We start from the raw sequence: 19,592 nt of genomic DNA, 5'->3' as shown, positions 1-19,592 counted from the left end.
TCATGATCACATCATCAATATCATCACCGCTGGCATGTCTACTCTAGCGAAAATGCCTCTTCGATAATACGCCAATAAACCCGGTACCACGCTTGCTGGTGCTAAGGTGTACCAGCAAAATTCGTAATCTCATTTCACCTAACTACCTGACTTCTCTTCGAGCGAGGCAATATACCTGTCTGTCCCTCGTGGTCAGCTACGTAGCAATGATAAGGCACAAACTGTCAGGCAATGAATTATTTTGGACTGCATCCTTGTTGGTTCTTGTTAGGCTTAGAACGCAACTTAGTTGGCTGCAGTCATCGACGACATTGTCAATTCTGATATAGTCGTTATGCCATCATGATGGAGATGAGAAAGCACCTACACTGAAAACTAGAGCTCTCAGCGCAAAAAAAAAAACAATCCCCAAGGAAAAAAGAAAACTGATGGTAGGGTACTGTGTGAACACGCCGAGAAAAAGACGCTAACAAATGTGATAACTTTATATACCATTTTTTGCGTGTGAAAGTGGATTTTAAATTATAAATTGCATTCTCCTTTTGGTCCCTGATATAAGAGGGTTTAAGTTTTCGCAAAATGATCGAGATACAAGGTAGAAGTGTTAAGGCTGTTGGTTGGGTCATAAAATTCTTCGTTAACTGGAATATTGAGAAAATTATAAATTGGAACTTACTTGACCATTGTAAATAATGACATATCAATAGCCATGTTTGAGTGAATGGACCTTGAGTTATTTTGTTGGTTTTGTTTGTGGAACATGCTTCTTTCAGTTTCGGGAATGCAGAAAATAATAAAATATTCAGGGTCGGAAATGTTTAACGGGCTACCTTGTGTTCTTGTTTTGCGAAACGTGCAATAGATCTCCTTTGGTCGGAAGAAGTGTCAGATGAATCTCCGTAGGTGGCGAAGACCTGAAGGCCCAGCCAAAATCAATGGTTTACCTAAAGAAACGTGTTGGGGGGGGGGGGGGAAACAACTCCATCTCACTTTGAGAAGCCGTATTTTTTATACAGAATGGAAGCGTATTTTTTTAATGTTGCAGAATATGGTATACCTTTTAGTGACTCATCCCGATGCGGAAGGCTTTCTGGTACATGTTACGCCAAACGACGGAACTAGCCTGACAAGTATACGGCGTACCGAAACGCAACGTCGCTTTCGTGTTTTAAGAACCGCACCCCCAGTATCGTTCTGCTGCAACGCGATTCTCAACTGAGTGCGTTTTCATGTACACTCGAAAGACGCGCAGCGCGCGAAAACGACGAAGCAAAAACCAGGGTATGTCGTAGGCATTTTTTGAATTACCCGAAATCTCGTTTCGGCGTATCTCTCCAGCGTTTTCACTCACACTTGTTCTCGGCGGGCGCGGCTGATACGCGGAAGCAGTAATATACTGCCTTTCCACTCGAAATCAGCATTCGCGTTCAAAGCAATAAACACAAGCTCATTTTTTCCCCGCATCTGCTTTGTCGACGTCGACGTTGTAATGATTGTTGACGGGTGCGCTGGCATTGGGAACGCTCACTACTTTTATATCTCCCGCTTAGAGTGCTCAGCCGCAGAACAGTTCTGAGCTCGCGACTGGAAGCGGAAGCTCTATAGAACTGGTTATGCGTCGCCGTAAATTTTGCTTTTATGAACATTCATGGCGGGAAGGCAAAACTTATAGGACCGATGTGCAGATGCAGTCGACAGTTGAGAGAGCATGGAAGGGTGAACGGTTTACTGTTCGAGCACACTCTTGGTTTGGGCAATGACTGGTGGTGGGTAGTGTTTGCAAACTGCACAGGGATAGAGATTGCAGTGAAGGGAATGGGCGCAGCTTTGATTACGTTCGTTCTAAGTTCGTTCTATCGATTATTCACGGCACTGGGCTACAGAGGAGCCCGAAGGAAGCGGTTCTCTCTCACGCAACAACGGATTTTCGCTGTAACTTGAGGGGCTTGCGCACGCGATAGGCGCGCAAGCCTCTCACTTTTACCCTGATCTATATATAAACCTCTACACTAACTCACACAAACGCATGCACTCACGCGCAGTGAGCATGCATGTACGCACAAACTGAGGGAGAGGCAGAGAGAAACAATTTAAATGAGCATAAGTTCGCACATTCACATTGTGAGCACATGTCTCATCGATGTATATGGGCACATATACCAACGAATGCAAACGAGAACAGTATATACGCGCAGCATAAATGTTGTGTGCGGTCGTACTCGGTATAAGTTTTAACGCGTTGTTCAGGCTTAAAATGGCGTCAACACCGAAAATCGGCACCCAGATTGGTGAATTGGCAAAATAAACTATCTCCGTTAGTGGTACTTGGTGAACCAATTTAAAGTTTGTCGGTTCCATTGTTCAGGCGTTGGGACGCCTAAACACGCAGAGCGTGCTGGAAATCATACTGAACGTTACTCTACATCGGTGTTATGTTTTCTAACAGCAAAGTTAACGCTGGGCAAAACTCCGGCATCATCCGGTGGTGGTGGTGGTAGTGAAAAACATTTATTTCAACTATTTTCAAGAGAGAGCTCGACATTTGGCGGGCATGCGCATCATATAGGCCAAGCAGCTCCCAGCATAGCATAGCCATTCATTGAGATAGCAAAAGTGCCGGGAAGAAAAGTGAGGATAAGCAGGAGTAAAATGACGAGGTGAGAGAGTATTCCATAGATTGCCATGAACAGGATAGTTAGGTCAAGTATATTCAAGTTAATACTGTTTAGTTTAATTTGCATACACTGTAACATCGCTAATAATGTGCGTTACATTCGGAGATCACGTAGTTAACAACATGAACGGGGGACTTCCTGATACTAAAACAAGTCCTTTAAACTCTTCAGTGGAGCTTGAAATAAAAAATAAGAGAAAAACGTGAACACATATGTTGAATGAAGGCTCGGGAGAATGCAAGATTAAATATAGAGAGCAGAAAAACTGGCATGTCATATTAGAACACCAAATTATCTCCAGTAAAGCCTTCATTAGCTATCTCTGCTAGGCAGACAATATATTTATAATATGTGAACATGTCATAAGCGCACTAAACGCAACCATTGGTCACTGTAACAAGTTTTACCCTAGTACTAAATGTAGCATGCACCATTCTCCCAATGAAATTAACTTCCTAGACACGACAGTATCTATTAAAGCAGGACAATTAAGGACGATGACTTACAGAAAGCCGACAGACAGCCAAAATACCTTGATTACACTAATCACCACCCATGATACTGCAAACAAGACATTTTCGTCGGACAAGCGAGGTGCATTGGATGGTTCTGCAGTGACCACGGGGAATGCGTCCACCACTTAAGTAATTTAAAGGAAACATTGCTGAAATAAATTACTCACAAGACACCCTAAACAAGGTTTACAACGAAGCATGTAAACTACATAAGAAAACAACACCGCACTACCTAGGAAAAAAAAAAACACTGTAGCACAACCCAACCAGCCGCTAGCATTTATGACCAAATACTCGAATGCGCTCCCAAACATGAAAAATATTTGTTGTAAATATTATGTAATATTGGCAAGCAACGAGGGCCTTATAAAGATGTTTTCAGAAGTACCAATGGTCGTGTATCGCCGCAACGGGACTTTTAAGGACATGTTAGTACATGCAAAAGTAAACTCTCATTCTACTGCCCATGTAGGACTTTGCTCCCGCCCAAGATGCAAGACTTGCTAACACTTTCAAAATGACATGATAGTTAAAAGCACTGGGAGAGATTATGTTCATAACATAAAACCTAGTTTTACCTGCACTTGTGAAAACGTTCTCTACATGATCGAATGTTCATGTTGTCATAAACACTACATTGGCGATACAGGGCAGCGTGTCAATGTTAGAATAAACGGTTATCGCGCGAATACGGCCAAGAAATTACCGAAAATGTGGCATAACATTTTATGTAGCAGCACACAACTTCAACAATCTCAAACTCTACATTCTTCAGTCAGACTTCCGGTCCGGAACAAACATAAAACATAGAGTCGTACCTTATTCGCAAGTTCAAAACATTCCGATCAGTTGGTATAAATGTTTCTAAAGGAACCGTTAAATCAATTCGGTATGGTACATACACAAAGAAAGCCACTGCGAGTTAAGCCCTCCGTCTAATAATTTTAAGCTTCTCATTGTTAACCTCTGACAACCAGTTCGAGAACCGAGACTGGGCGACATGTGTACACCCTCACCTCCCCACTGCTTCATTATTTTATTTTTATTCACAACGTGTTCCTTCTTCACTTCACTCATACAATCCGTCACAGCACTCCCCCTCTCCCGCTCTCTAACTGTTGCCCCTTCCCTTCCCTCGGTAGTGTAAAGGGGAGGGCATGAAACGCATAGACATGCTAGCGCTAAATAAATCAGCTCTGTTCTAGCATTGAGGGAGACAACTCCGCTTGTCGAATCATCGGCTCGACACAAACCCTGATAACGGATTTTTCATTACGATGGTAATTTAAGCTAAAAAATCGCTTGCTAAAGTATTCATTACGAAGACGTCCTGAAGTTTTTGAAATGAATTGAACACAATGTAAGTGAAGACAAAAGTAATGTAAAAATAACTGCAAAACAAAAGCGCGATGAATCCATCTAGAAACCATAAAGTTAAGTATTCCAAGATAATAACAGCCAATCAAACATGCATCGCAACGAAAACAAGGGGAAAGAGCAAATCGGATTAAATAAAAAATAATGACTGATTAGCAAGTTACTGTAACTGCTCGCGTAATTCGTCGAGACAGTATTTCTTGTGCAAGCATTGGACTTTATGTACCGATGGCAAGGATTTAGTTTCGTCTGGCACTGCATTTTAATGTGGTGTGCCTGAAAAGAAGACATTTAGTTTTCCATAGTTTGTTCGAACACAAGGTAGGAAATCATATTATCGCTTACCAGCTACGGCGGCTACACTTTCGATGGAGGCGGAAATGCTGTAGGGCCATGTGTTCAGATTCGTGTGCACGTTAAAAAACCCCAGGTGGTCAAAATTTCCGGAGCCTTCCACTACGGCATCTCTCATTACCATATGGTGGTTTTAGGATGTTAAACCTCACATATCAATCAAGATTATCGCTTACGTAGAACGTGGTAATTGTAGTATTCACAATAGCATTTAGTTAGGACGGGGTATAGGTGCCAGAGTGTTTAAGCATAAACATAAACAGTGATAGCGTCTCTTGACGTCTCTTTCACCATTCCCACACAGAGTAGCATGCAGCAATGTATAGGTGTCGGCAAAAATCTTTTTATAATAACGAGTTTCTCTCTCTCTCTACGTACTTCTCTTAGCGGCAGAACAATGAGACATTGGTAGATCGATTCAGAAGGCGTAATAATTTTTGTCATGCTTAGTACATACAAACATCATTACGGGTTACAAAAGAAGTGAACAAGGGGGCTGTTTAGGCCCGTGTGCTCAGATTTGTGTGCACGTTAAAGAACTCCAGGAGGTCGAAATTTCTGGAATCTTCATTACCGCGTGCTCTCATAATCATACGGTCAATTTTGGACGTTAGAATTCACACATCAATCAACAAAATAACTGAAGAATAACGGCAATAGAAGTGTACATAATAAACACTGATAACGAAAGGGCTAAAACAGTGAGTGTGTTAGTATCAATAAAACTGTAAAGTATCATAACCACTGAAGAACGCGCTATCCCACTCGGGATAAAAACCCATTTACGCAACACCTATATAGCTATGATATATTGCCCGGACGTTATTAGCCGTACGGCTTGGTTTTAAATGCATTGGAGGGAATCCAGATGATATCCCAATTTATACGTAGTAAAGGGTGGAACAAAGGTAGGCCAAACAGTTCTTAGCACACCACAGTTATGCATAGCAGTCATACATACCGAGGTGGTGGGAAAGGGAAGTAAGGGTGACGAGAGGTGATGTTAAATAAGGAGGGGGAAAGGAGGAAAGGAGAGGGTAGAGCATTGTATGACTTTGTGTAATAAGTATAGCAAGAAAGTGCGAAAGGGTAGTGAGTGCCAGGAAAATGCGTGTCTATGTGAGGAGGAGGATGTGAGCGTATAGAGTATAGCGAAGTGAAGTATATACTATATATAGTCTCCAATAGCAGAAAGACTGTGGGAGAGAGAACAGTGGGTAGGCGGAAAAAAGGAGAGAATTGCCACCAGGCCGGCTTTTTCCTTAGTCTTCATGCATTTAGTTTTTAACGGCCCCTAACCACCACCCCCCAACCCATTTAAGAACATTGAACACTTGGCGCACGCAGACTGGCTGGTAGAAGACGCGGTGATGGCTAAGATGTTATAGGAGTAGAATATTCTATTTATTTTAGATGCGGAGCATCTAATACTCGAGGCTTGTAGTGCGGCGCCGTCCGCAAGCTTCCTCCTCCTTCTTCCACCATCTGTGCATCCCTTCCTCCTCTACACACCGCGTGCGCTTCTCCTCTTCACGAACATTCGCTAGCTGTATGATGTAGCGCGCATGCGCCGTCACGCTTCGAGAACATCGGCAGCTGACGCGCGCGCATGCGCCGTCGTGCTTCGAGAACATCGGCAGCTGACGCGCGCGCATGCGCCGTTGCGCTTCTCCCCCTTCTCGAACATTCGACAACTGACAGTGCATGCACCGTCGCGCTGTATATATACTCAAGGTCGGCGCTCGCTCGCTTAGTTGCCGCTCGTCGGTTGGTTTGTACGGCGCGTCGACGTCCAAGGTCGCGGTGAAATGAATTCCAACGAATCCACAAACACAATGATCGACGTCCCTTCGACCAGCGCCGCCCTTTCGCATACGTGTGTACGTGTTCACTCATTTAAAACCCCCTCCTACAACCACGTTAACCAATTTAGCCATCGACCCAAGTAAGTCGCAATTTAACACCCCATTTCACAACCACGTTAACCAAATTAGCCATCGACCCAAGTAAGTCGCACTTTAACACCCCGTTAACCAATTATATGCTCCGCATCCTCCTCAGTGTTCCCCCGAGGGAAGCTGCGGGCAATTTTTTTAATGCAGATGGCCTGAACTTCATTAGCACATTGTGCCCGAAAATTTCTTCATTGTTCTTTTGTGAGAATTCCGTGTCGTGAGGAAAACATCTATATAAAACTGGAAAGGAATACAGAAGACAGTATAACATGAAGGTGCTATGCGTGGTTATTATTCTGCGTCATTTGCATAAGTTTTATTTTACGCGCTTGTATACATTTGTAATCTTACACTACCGTTTTTTTGGTGCTTTTATCTCTCGCTTGCAAAATGCAGTAACTTTTTCTTCGGCTTGAAATGCCCGAGAAGCAGAGCCTTTTCGGAGTTTGTACTTGTCATGAACCTGCTAAACAGACCTGCACAAAACGTAGTGGCATTAATTTCATTGACTTTCTTGTGTATGCTTACTTATGCATGTGTTATACTTTACTTATCTTTCGCAAAGTGGTTTTGGTCGAAAGAACATTTATGGCCCTGTCTTTTCCTGATGTTCAGTAGCTATTCTATCCGAGGTCGACTTGTTCTATCTTGTACAACCCAGGAAGAACAAGGTGAATCCATTATTGTCATGAGCTTAGCATAGCCCTCTTTGTTTTGCTGTGCGAAAAAATAGCACTTGGTAAAATTAATAGATTAGTAGGAAGCACGACGAGATTTATAAGATAAGTGTTGAGCATATGTGAAACATGAGTGAAATTATGAAATTTAAGTGCTGTGCGGGCTTAGACACTAAGAGCTGGCTATTTATACTTTAGCAGGAGGTGACACAGTGGTATTTCCTCGTGATTTCGTTTACTTCTTATAGGCATAATTAGGAAAAATGAACACATGGTAATATTATCGTGCGTACTTCATCACTCTTTACGTTAATTAAGTCTGTAATTACCATCCCTACTTACGATGAAATATCACAGCATATCCATGGAGTGCATGATGATGAGTGGGGCGAAGCATTCATGAGTCTGTCCGCGCTTCCGCTTCCATCCGCCCGTGCGTCCGTCTGTGTGACCATCCGTTCGTTCGTTCGTGCGGCCGTTCGTGCGTCCATCCGTCTGTGCTTCCGTTCATCCGCGCGTCCAGCCACCCATTAGCACGTCCATCCCTGCGTTCGTCCATACGGCCGTCCGTCCGACCGTGCATCCGTCCATGCGTCCATTTGTTCATCTGTTCGCGTGCTTGTCCGTCCATGAGCTCGTCCATCTGTACATCTATCTGTCTGTCCATCCGTCCATCCATGCGTCTGTCCGTCCGTCCATCCATCTAGGGAACACTCAAAGTTCAGCCATCTCGCGTCTTTTTATCGTATATTCACCATATAGTTGTACCGTCATCCAGCGGACATTCCAAAGACTAAACGAGAAGTGGCAAGGCCGGACTAGAAGAGGTGTCTAGTTTCCTCCTTTCACCGCCGCTAGTTCATGGCACTGCGGCCCAACCCTAGCTGCTGTTTAGAAAAAAATTATTTACAGCATGTACAGAACACAAAGGCTTCATACCATTCTAGTAACAGGGCATATACACTTCGGCACATCTATATTGATTGATATGTGGGGTTTAACGTCCCAAAACCACTATATGATTATGAGAGACGCCGTAGTGGAGGGCTCCGGAAATTTAGACCACCTGGGGTTCTTTAACGTGCACCCAAATCTGAGCACACGGGCCTACAACATTTCCGCCTCCATCGGAAATGCAGCCGCTGCAGCCGGGATTCGAACCCGCGCCCTGCGGGTCAGCAGCCGAGTACCTTAGCCACTAGACCACCGCGGCGGGGCTCGGCACATCTATATTTCACGACTAACGTCACTAGGTTACACTGAAGACATTTGCTCTAATACACATGACAATGTTGGCATATATGTACACAAGAACTCAATGCGATATCATGATACAATGGTATAACGATATAATAGATGCAATAAAACACAATATGTAACAAATGTAATCTTATATAACAACTCAACGGGCGCTGCTGAGCACCAAGTTGGTCGAAAAATGAGTTGTATCCTTTCCTGTTCCACCTTGACGAAAGGGCACGACCAATGCCGCCGAAACTCTTGCTCCCCGAGGAAGAAAAGCTCCTCGGAGAGAAACGCGAGGATCTCTCGTCTCATTCTCCCCATTATCGGCCACAAAGCACGCCGGCGGCAATTGGCAGCTACGGCCTCACACTAGTTTCTCCAAAGGCTGAACAGCCCCGCAACTATTAAAAGAGCGGAGAAGCGGCCGCGCGGAAATCGGCCGTTGGACACCAAAGTTCGCACACCCTGTCCCCGAAAGCCAGGATTAACCACACGCCAAAAAAGGCGGGAAACCACACATTCAAACGTCGCATGTCGATTGGTCTCTACCATGACGCAGTTAGGGCTAGACCTTGTTAAAGAAAAGAAAGGTATACGCCCACCGAGTTGAACGTGGCAACCTTTTCTGGTCAGTCATTTTGTACGTCCTTCTGTTACTAGTTTTTTTTAGGAGGCTTCGAATTCAAGGCAAATTTTATTGGAGATTAAGTCACTGATACTCGTCTTTGTAGGTTGTTTCATCAGAAACAACTATCTTTTTCTTTATGATACGCGTGCGCCGGTTTCCTCCTCGATTTACGTGCGCGGGTTAATGTACGGGAAATTGTATTTCACCGCTTCCAATGTCTACTTCTGTTCTCTGAATGTACTCCAGTGCGTTTCAAGTGTATAGTTACCTCTACATAGGTTTAGATCTTGAATTCTTCACAGTGATGTTTTTGAATTGTGCTGCACTGGATATGTTCTTGCTTACATCACTGCTGTCCTTGTTTTGTTCACGTGCCGGGATATCGGCCTAGTCAGGTAACAGTTACGTTTGCTTCATTTTGCCTGATCTCAGTGGCATGTAACTGTAACACGCTATAATAAAGAATAAAGAGTAATATTATTCGTAAACAGTGCGCACGTGCCGCTCCTCCTACTGCTAGGATGACTACTACTACATACATCGCGGACGCACGACCCGCGGCATAAGGAGGTTCGCCCCTAAAAATACCGCGGAATTCACGGTGCTTGCCTTGTAGCAGAAGTACGCGGCGAGATACCATTTCTGCTTAATTACGTGAACTCCTGGGACACTGAATTTAATCGCTGGTTCCAGGTGGTTGAGTTGTTATTTCCAATACTGGTGTGATTTAGTTACGGAGTCGAAGTGGCTTATAATTGAATACTCACATTTTTGTTAGAAAGCGTCTCTGAAACCGTAATCACCAAAAACTAGCTCAAGGCCATTTAGTTTTGCCTAATGAGAACTACTACTACAACTACTACTAGTACTACTGCTATAGTCGTTATTATTATTATTATTATTATTATTATTATTATTATTATTACAACAAAAGTTTAAAAAAAACTATTGGGAATGAACGGAGGGGGAGAGGCGCTCTAGATTGAGGCTGAACGTCTGGTCGCCAATTCGGTACGGGACATGGTAGAACACACAGTGCAGCAGGAGCCCTAACTCTCCCCTACTTCTTGCGTGCATTCTAATGCTATGCCTTTCGTTTTGTTGTTATGATGGGCAGTGCACTTGCCTATACGGGCTGTATATAAATGGTTAAGCGAGCAGCGCTCTCGATGCGATCAGCTCGCGCCGGTCAGTCATCGTCCTTTTTGTCTGTGTGGCCGTGGTTCACAGCAGCTTTTAATATATATATATATATATATATATATATATATATATATATATATATATATATATTTCTTTCAAGCTTATTATTTTATTACCTTAGAGTGAACATTAGAGTATACCATCTGGAGCTGATTCTTGTGAACAGGCGTATATCAACTGCAAAATGTCAACTACACGTGTGGCTGGGAAAGTATATGAATTTAGATGCTTCCGGGCGAGATCGAATATACTATACGCCGCATGTTGTGGCATCGGCAGCTTCAAAAATGACTCAGGGGGAACCCCTCCCCCTCCTCCCCCTACTTATCTCGCGTCACCACACTTAAGTGGATACAAGTTATGATGACGTCGTAGTCGCCATTACCTTTTTGCCATGTTTGCGCCAGCAGACTACTTTTGGGCTCCTGCTCGCGCATCTATGGCCGTGGTGCATGCGTTAAAACTTTTGTTTGACGACACTACTTTTGCTGTTCCGGTCCGAAAGAATGTCTTGGGGCAGATCGTGATGGAATGCATCACAGTTCTGTGTACAGACGTGGTCGAGCGTTGCACATGCTGGACAGTGATGCACCCGATGGCTTGCCGGTTTTGGAGCTCTCTCAAACCGAGACCGACTCCGGTCGGTAATGAGGAGCCTGTAATTTATTATGCGCCACGCGCTTTAGCAAACGATATGCCGTCTCATGACGAGGTCATCCCGAGCAACTCCTATATAGTCACCTATCTGCATTACTAATCAGCATTACGATTAGCTTTATATCAGCATAAGTTTCTACTAAAATCTATTCGTACAGGCTTTTATGCGCTGCTTCAATGTTTGTTTATCAGAGGCTTAAGGGCGCGGGGAGGGGGGGGGATGCGATTATTTCTTGCCGTAAACGCATTCACCGTAATCTAGATAGAAATCGCTCGAGTAAAAAAGTTTTGTAAAAACGTTTTGCTGGATTTCAACCACTGGTAACTCTCACTTGAAAATAGATCAAAAGGTACCGTAAAGAACGGCTAATAAGTGATACTGACGTTAAAGTGCATTTGCACTGCGATCAGAGAAGCTAATTTTACGCCAGTGGACTCCTGAATCGGATCACTCAGGCTCGCTCAGACTCAGGTAAAGCTGTTGATTTGAGTTTGAGTCAGTCTTGCTGAGCAAATGTTTTTGTGTGTTGGGGGTTCGAGGGAGTCCGGTTGAGCAACATTTTCGTCAGTACGAGTTCGAGTGAGCTCTGAGAGCACAACATAATTGTTGAGCGAAGTTGAGTTACTTCCAAGTTTTTTTCGACTCAAGTGAGCAGCAAAAAAGAAATAAAAGAAAACGCGTAGTCTAAACTTTTGTGCCAGTGCATCTTTCACAAAACATCTCTTTCAAATCTCTCGTTTCAGAGTGGTGCAACGATGCCCTGCGAAAGGCAGCCTTACAGCCCCACGTGATGGCCGTCACTTGTTCAAAGGTGACACGGTTTTGTTGCTTCTGTTTATTTTATGTTGCTGAGCTCTTTTGTTCATTACTTAAGGAAAGTGAGTATCCCTGTGAAAGTACGAGGACAAAATGGCGACGGGAATCGACAAACAGCGGCACCAATGATACACAGCAGCTTTTATTGTTTCTAAGGTCGGCCTCACTCTGCCTTACCGCGAACACGCCACCCCGTTTGCCTGAAACTTTTGCTCGTTTCCCAGATTTGGTCATCCCTCTTTGTGCAAACGACCTGAGGGCTTTTCTCGCGAGTATTTGTGAAGGCTTTTGACTTACGCTTTCTCAACGGACTACACTCTCCGGCTTTCGTCAAAGTTATCTGGTGCCAGCGAGCGACTGCTTAGTGACAGATTAGACTGAGCAGAGGTTTGCCGTCTTGTATAGACGAAAAAAGTGAAACCACAAACTAGGTTTTCGTTGAGCATAATTATAGTTTGTCTTTCTGTGAATAGCTCATGAGGAAGTATAAATAATGAACTATGCTGCACATATATATATATATATATATATATATATATATATATATATATATATATATATATATATATCTATATATATATATATATATATATATATATAAATATATATATATATATATATATATATATATATATTGTCACGTGCTTGGTAGAGAAAGACGATGGCAGTTGTGCATGTGCCATGAAGGACTATGAAATGGATGAAAAGGAAGAATTGACTAGCGCGTTCTACTAAAAGGCCGACCTGTTTTTGCTGTCTCAATCTCTGCGGCAAGACCTCTGTTTTGACGTCATGACACTGGTGGAGGTGCTGGAGCCTACAACCTGATGCAGGACAGTCTTGCTCTGACCCGTTCACCCAGTCCAGAGACTCAGCCCCTCGTCACGACTCCGGTGCACCGATTCAGTCGGCGCCTACTAGGCGCAAGTCTGGAGTCCGCACCTGTTCCACATGTTTCCAGCATTGCAGCTCCTACGCCATTCACGGTTATTCTGCCCTCGCAGACCACTCTTCCCTCGCAGGTGACTCTTGAACATCCTCGCGTTCCTGACGTTTTCCGTGGGGAAGTGTATGAGGATGTCGAGGACTAGCTCGAAGAGTTCGAACGGGTCGCTCTATCCAACCACTGGAGCGAACAGCACAAACTTGGCCGTGCATATTTCGCACTAGAAGATGGCGCTCACACGCGGTGCGAGAACCGCGAGGCTACATTTCAATATTGGGAAGATTTCCGTCGAAAGCTCCTCGCTACATTTTTGAACTCGGACCGACGGGATCGCGCACAGCAACTGATTGAAGCTCACGTGCAAAAACCCAATGAAACAGCCGCCATGTACGCAGAGGGTATGATCCGTCTGTTTCGACGAGCTGACCCTGACATGCCCGAGGCAAAGAAAGTGCGTCCCCTAATGCAGGGTGTTAAGGAACCAGTGTTTGCAAGCCTCGTACGAAATCCACCTAGAACAGTAGATAAATTCACAAGAGAGGCGACTGTCATCGAGCGCGCACTGCAACAACGATGTGGACACTTTGACCACCCGCCGAACCACACGGCACTAAGTGCTGCAGCTCAGAACACAGTGCTATGCGAAAGTTCCCTTCGACAAATGATTAGGGAAATACTGCGTGAGGAACTTCGGGCCCTCTGCGTTCCCCCTACTCAAGCGCCTGTCGCATCTGTTGCCGAAATTGTCCGCCAGGAGTTGAGGCAAGTCATTACACAACCCGCGCCAAGTCCTGAGCCACATCCAGTGAGCTACGCTGATGTCGTCCTCCACCTTTATTTGTGGCGACGCCCTTCCAGCCACGACCCGCTGCCGTACCTTGGTGGCAACGGGATTCTACGAGACGACCAGCAGTTGTCCTTATGTGCGGCCCTGTCCACGGTGTCTTGACCTTTTTAAGGCGGTTGGTGAGCTCTTTTCGCATGATTGAGAAGTCAGTGCCAGTGTCAACCAGGGCTGTAACGTGATGTCCGTCAATGAGAACGCTAAGATCGGCACGTACAACTTCATCGACATTAGTATTCATCGTCGTATTCGTCATCGTTGTCGTCATACCTTCTTGCGATGATAGGGGGAACTTTTCAGTGTCTCGGCGATTGGCAACCTTGCCCCCCCCCCCCCCCCCCCGATGTCGCAGCAGTTAGTTTCCCCGGCGCGGGCTAGGCGAACGGTCTCTGGTGACGTCCGCGTAGCTCTGAGGGAAGTCACGGTGACGTGCAGGTGATGGAGATCGCCAGCGACGCGGTGGAGTTGCTTGACCAGGCGACAATTGATCGGCATCGTAGGCACGATGGTCTTCAGAGCGGAAAGAAGCGGGACGAGAAAAGTTCCCGAACCCGGAATCGCCATGATGGCAATAGCGGGCAATGTGACCGGGTTCTCTGCAGCGGAAGCAAATAGGTCGACGGTAGGCCATGCGCCATACCGCCGCATGGCCTTGCAGTCGGCCATGCGACCGTCGGCCATGCGACGGTCGGCCATGTACGTTGACACGGAACATAAAATCTAGGATCAGATATTGCCGCACGTGACCTTTGCCTATAATACCGCTCGTCAAGAAACCACTGTAATGACACCGTTCAGTCTGATGTATGGTCGCGAAGTCATGACAACGTTAGACGCCATGTTGCCGCATGAGTGTGACGACATCCATGTATATACAGACGCCGAAGAATTCACTCAGCACGCCGAGGAAGCCAGACAGCTCGCGCGTGTGGGCATCTGTCATCAACAGCATCAAGGTGCACAAAGGTACGACCCCCAACACAAGTTTATTAGCTACACACCAGGCGACAAGGTCTGGGTCTGGATTCCGATACGAAGACGTGGACTGTCTGAAAAACGGCTAAGACGGTACTTTGGCCCATACAGCGTCACGCGACGCTTGAACTACGTGCACTACCACGTTGTTTCCGACAGTGCGACACTTACTGTAGTTCTAAGCGCCAAAAGCATTTACCCGAGGTCGTGCACGTCGTGCGTATAAAACCGTATTTATCGAGTTAATTAGCTCCTGATTACCGTGTTGGCGTGACCTCTTCATACGCCTGGTAGAGCGTCTAAAGTGCGCATCGGGACAATGCCTCTTTCGGAGGGAGGCAAATGTCACGTGTTTGTCAAAATGAAAGACAATGACAGTTGTGCATGTGCCATGAAGGACTATGAAATGGACTATGATGGTTCTGTTAAAAGACCGATCTCTGCGGCAAGACCTCTGTTTTGACGTCGTGACAATATATATATATATATATATATATATATATATATATATATATATATATATATATATAGAGAGAGAGAGAGAGAGAGAGAGAGAGAGAGAGAGAAATTGGCTTGACTGGACGAACGTACGAGAACTTTTATTAATTCCTACGTTTCGGTCAGGATCCGGCCTTCGTCAGGGAATGCATTGCAAACGTGAAATTTACAGCTCATATACATGGAGCGCCCCTAACACATGTCTGTTTAGTATCTAATATCACATATATTACAGTGGCATGCAAATCAGCATGGGAAACAACACGATGTGATAATAACAGGACCATATCTCAGAATGATAATGTACGGCAAACTCTGCGCAGCAATAAAGGGCATTTTTCACCGTCACGGAAAGGATAAACGTCATAACGTGGCTGATTATGTACAGCAAATACAATGAACAACGTTGCGTTGAAGCAACTTGATGAAATAACAAGAAGCTTAAGTAAACAACCAGCAACAATGCGCTAAAAGAACTAATAAGAAACAGGTGTAAAGCAACGAGAACAGCAATGTTAAGAAAACAGGAGAATGATGTGGCAATGGTGATAAAAAAAACACCTATGTGAAAGTGAGATACATGGCAATCATGAGAATGAGATATAACAAAATGGTAGGTAACAGGCTGAAAACTGTTGAAAACGGCAGACATATGGTATGAAATTTAGCCTTGTCCGAGACATTGTGATTCGGTTGCTTAACGTGCGCCCAGGAACGTCAACTTTCTTGCGCTTTCGTTATTGCCGAATGACAATGCCTTAAATTTGTAGATGAGAAATGATTCGCGTGCTTCCCGTTCGGGGTAAGATTTAAAACCAGATTCTAATATTGTGGCTGTCAGGTCATCAAGTGAATGTCCTGTCACATTCAGGTGCTTAGATAAGGGTAGGTTAGGAAAATTTGAAACATGCGCCTTGTGATTAATAAAGCGCAAGCTGAATGGTGTCTATGTCTGGCCTGGGTACTGAAGCTTACAGACTGAGCTCTCTTGTAGGTACACACAGTTGCTCGTATCGCAATTGTAATCACCTTTAATTTTCATTCGGAAATTTGACGCCGAACTCTGGGCTGAAATAGAGGTGAGCATATGTACGCAAACCTTGCAACGTGATTTGCCACAAGCGTGGCAACCTGAACAGGCAGGAGGAGTTAGTACAGGTGAAATCAGCATATCGTGCAAGTTTCTCGACCGACGATACACAGCACGTGGCGATTCCGAAAATGTTTTTGAGATGGTCGTTCTGCATAAGAATCTTGTGGTGCCTTCGTAGGATGTGCTTAACGTTTGATGCTGATGCGGAATGCGTTAATTGTAGGTTTGTAGATGGTCACTGTTGAGCAGGCTTGTTGGAGTGAAGGAGCTCATACGGGGGACGGGCGTCATTTGGGTGACATCCTTGCTAGCCCAAGAGCTTGACCACTTCACTGCGAGAACTTTCGCATTCTGTCAGTACATACTACCACCGGCGAAACTACCAGAGTTCCGAGTATTTCAGGACGACGCCATCCAGTAAATAGGAACAGCATACTCTTTCGGCACCCACCATGCCTGGCTGGATCACTGAAAATGGCTGGCGGCCATTAACCGCCCTCGCGATGCTGCCAAAATCTTGCACAACAAGGAAGGCGTTAAACAGCACTCCTGTGTTGAACGGCGTGTCAGGTTGACTTAAATTAAATTGAACTGAATCTTTGATTTCTGGTTTGATATTAGATAAAGGATATGTATTTCGCCCGCTTTTACATGCCTCAATCTTACCTCTGCCGGCACACTCGGGCTTAATCGCGGATGGAAACTCTGCGACTCGCAGCCACGACGGTGCAGCTGAGTCGCCCACCAACTTGCCCTCCTTTGGAGATAAAGCTCACCGGCACCATATATCGGCCTGTATTGGCACTACTCACCTCACGCAGAAAATAATCCCCAAGTTTCGCCATTGCTACAGGCGAACGTAAAGAGTCTATAGCTCTTGTAGTGCATTACATGCCACCAGGATTGGGAGTTGCCAATTCGACGGCCGGTTGACACACCATCAACTATTCTTGCAATGGGCTCCTCAGCCACGCCACCCGTCATATGACCGGGAAACCTCCTGAAGTGCCGGACGATGATGAAAATGAAGAGAATGAGTGATGAGCCTCCCCGAAAGTGTATCTGCAGAAAAGGGTTTCTCCATTTTCCCGAAGCGACGGAAATTTCAGTTTGCTGACGAAGGTCGTGACCGTCTTTCCGGAATCGAAAATAATGCGAATGTGACCGACTTCCTCAATGAAATGAAAAGAAGCGTCGAGAAGCTACACCACCCATTGCACCTACTCAAATGCTGTTCTAGCAACCTACTTTGAGAATGCTGCGTCCATCGTTTACTCTGCGACACAGCCGAAATCGGCTGCCAGATGTACGTTTGGTAACTCATCATAAAAGGTCGTTTTGTCGCGTACTCTGTGATACACCCAGTCTCACCCTTCAGATACATTTGTGGCAGATCACCATCATCATCATAATCATCATAATCATCATCATCCTGACTACGTCCTTTGCAGGACGAAGGCCTCTCCCATGTTCCGCCAGGCAACTTGGTCCTGTGCTGTCACTTTATACCCGCAAAATCTCAATCTCACCTGTCCACCTAATTTTCTGTCTCCCATTAACCAGCTTGCCTTCTCTGGGAATCCAGTCAGTTACACTTAGTGACCAGCGGTTATTCTGCCTACGTGCTACATGCCCGGCTCATGTCCATTTTCTCTTTTCGGTTTCAACCATGATATCCTTAACGCCGGTTTGTTCTCTGATCAACTCTGCTCTCCTCTTGTCTTTTATTGTACCACCTATTATTTTCCTTTCCATCGCTCCGTACGTAGTTGTCAATTTAAGCTTAACCCCCTTTGTAAGTCTCCATGTGTCTGCTCCATAGCTAAATACCGGCAAGATGCAGCTGTCATATATCTTTCTCTTGAGGGGTAGTGGCAATCTACCAGTCATGTTTGAGAGTGCTTGCCAAATGTGCTCCACACCACTCTTATTCTTCTTGTTACTTCAATCTTGTGGTTCGGTTCAGTAGTTATTAGCTGTCCTAAGCAGACAGGTACCCGAGACTGGCAGATACCGGAACCAAATCGCAGCGTGGCTGGCGCCTGCGGCCACAACAATGTAGCCAATGTCAACCGCCTAAGTATTCGGCACTTGTGGCAGTAGCACTCGCCAGAGAGATTACAGCAGATCGTCATGCTACGTCGCAGTCTGGCCAAGTGTAAGGGTGTGCTGCGGGTGCGGACGGATGCCGCGTGAACGGGTGTTGTGTTTGGTTTGCCTTTACAATATTTGTGAGCGTGTGTAGGCGTCACTGTGTACGCCTTATGTGTGGTGTGTATGTGTGGTCCCTTTATATAGCATAGTCATGCCCCTACACCTGGAGATGCAAGTCAGTGGATAAACCAGGCTATGATCTCTGTGGTGATAACCTATATCTATCCAGTGTACTGAGTGTCAGCCACTGTGTCCTAATCTTCTAATAGCCTTACTACATCAATGAAACATCAAAGAACATAGCAAGAAAAACTTGTGGACAGCCTGACGGCATTTTAAATTATTACAAACGCAAGCCATTTACTTCCTCCCTGTCGATAACTTGCGTGGGACATAAAAAAAAATTATAACGCGGCAGTACGGGTGGCCGCAGCCGCTAATCAGATTACGAGATTCTGGACCATGCGGATCGAGCATGGTCAATGCGCCCAAGTCCTTACTGACGAAGCGTATAGGAATTGCCTGAAAAAGCGAGCCGTGCGACTTTTCGCGCAAAACATAAACAAGCGGCTCAACGATCGATTCGGCATGGTGAAACTAGACTTAAGGCTGGCTTACTTTTAATCTTAGTTTCTTTTATTTCTTCCTCATGGTAGGCGCAGCTGTCCTTAGCATGGCTCAACGTGACTCCCCGATGTTTTGTTTGCGTCTGCAAAGTCCGAGGCTCCCAAAAAAGTAGCAAGGGTGACTCCCTGGAGGAACAGACTCAACGGAGTGGGCATGGAGCGAGAGGTCGAGTAAATAAACAAAAGGGCCTGGGCGGTGGGATCCACGTGGGGACCAGCAGACATCAGCAGGCTTCTTGGAAAGCGCTGAGGCATGACAGAAGACAGTCCTCTGTGTTGTCTAGGCTGTCTGTACGGCTTGTTCGTTGCTTAGCTGTTTATTTTCTGTTGGCGAAGTGCTGTGCCCGCTCACA

At 45.3% G+C, this 19,592-nt stretch overlaps 1 protein-coding gene across 1 annotated transcript in view; it reads left to right on the top strand.

Annotated features, from left to right (window-relative positions):
• LOC142803801 (uncharacterized) overlaps positions 1 to 19,592 on the top strand; it is a 491,700-nt gene that overhangs the window by 148,175 nt on the left and 323,933 nt on the right. The window contains exon 2 of the mRNA XM_075889887.1: positions 12,031 to 12,098. The gene's annotated coding sequence lies outside the window, so the exon portion shown is untranslated. The remainder of the gene's footprint in view (positions 1 to 12,030; positions 12,099 to 19,592) is intronic.

Source organism: Rhipicephalus microplus, chromosome 3 (genome assembly GCF_043290135.1).
Source record: "Rhipicephalus microplus isolate Deutch F79 chromosome 3, USDA_Rmic, whole genome shotgun sequence".
Classification (NCBI taxonomy): Eukaryota; Metazoa; Arthropoda; class Arachnida; order Ixodida; family Ixodidae; genus Rhipicephalus; species Rhipicephalus microplus.
Note: the sequence above shows the minus strand (reverse complement) of the source record. Positions and strands in the feature narration are given on the sequence as shown.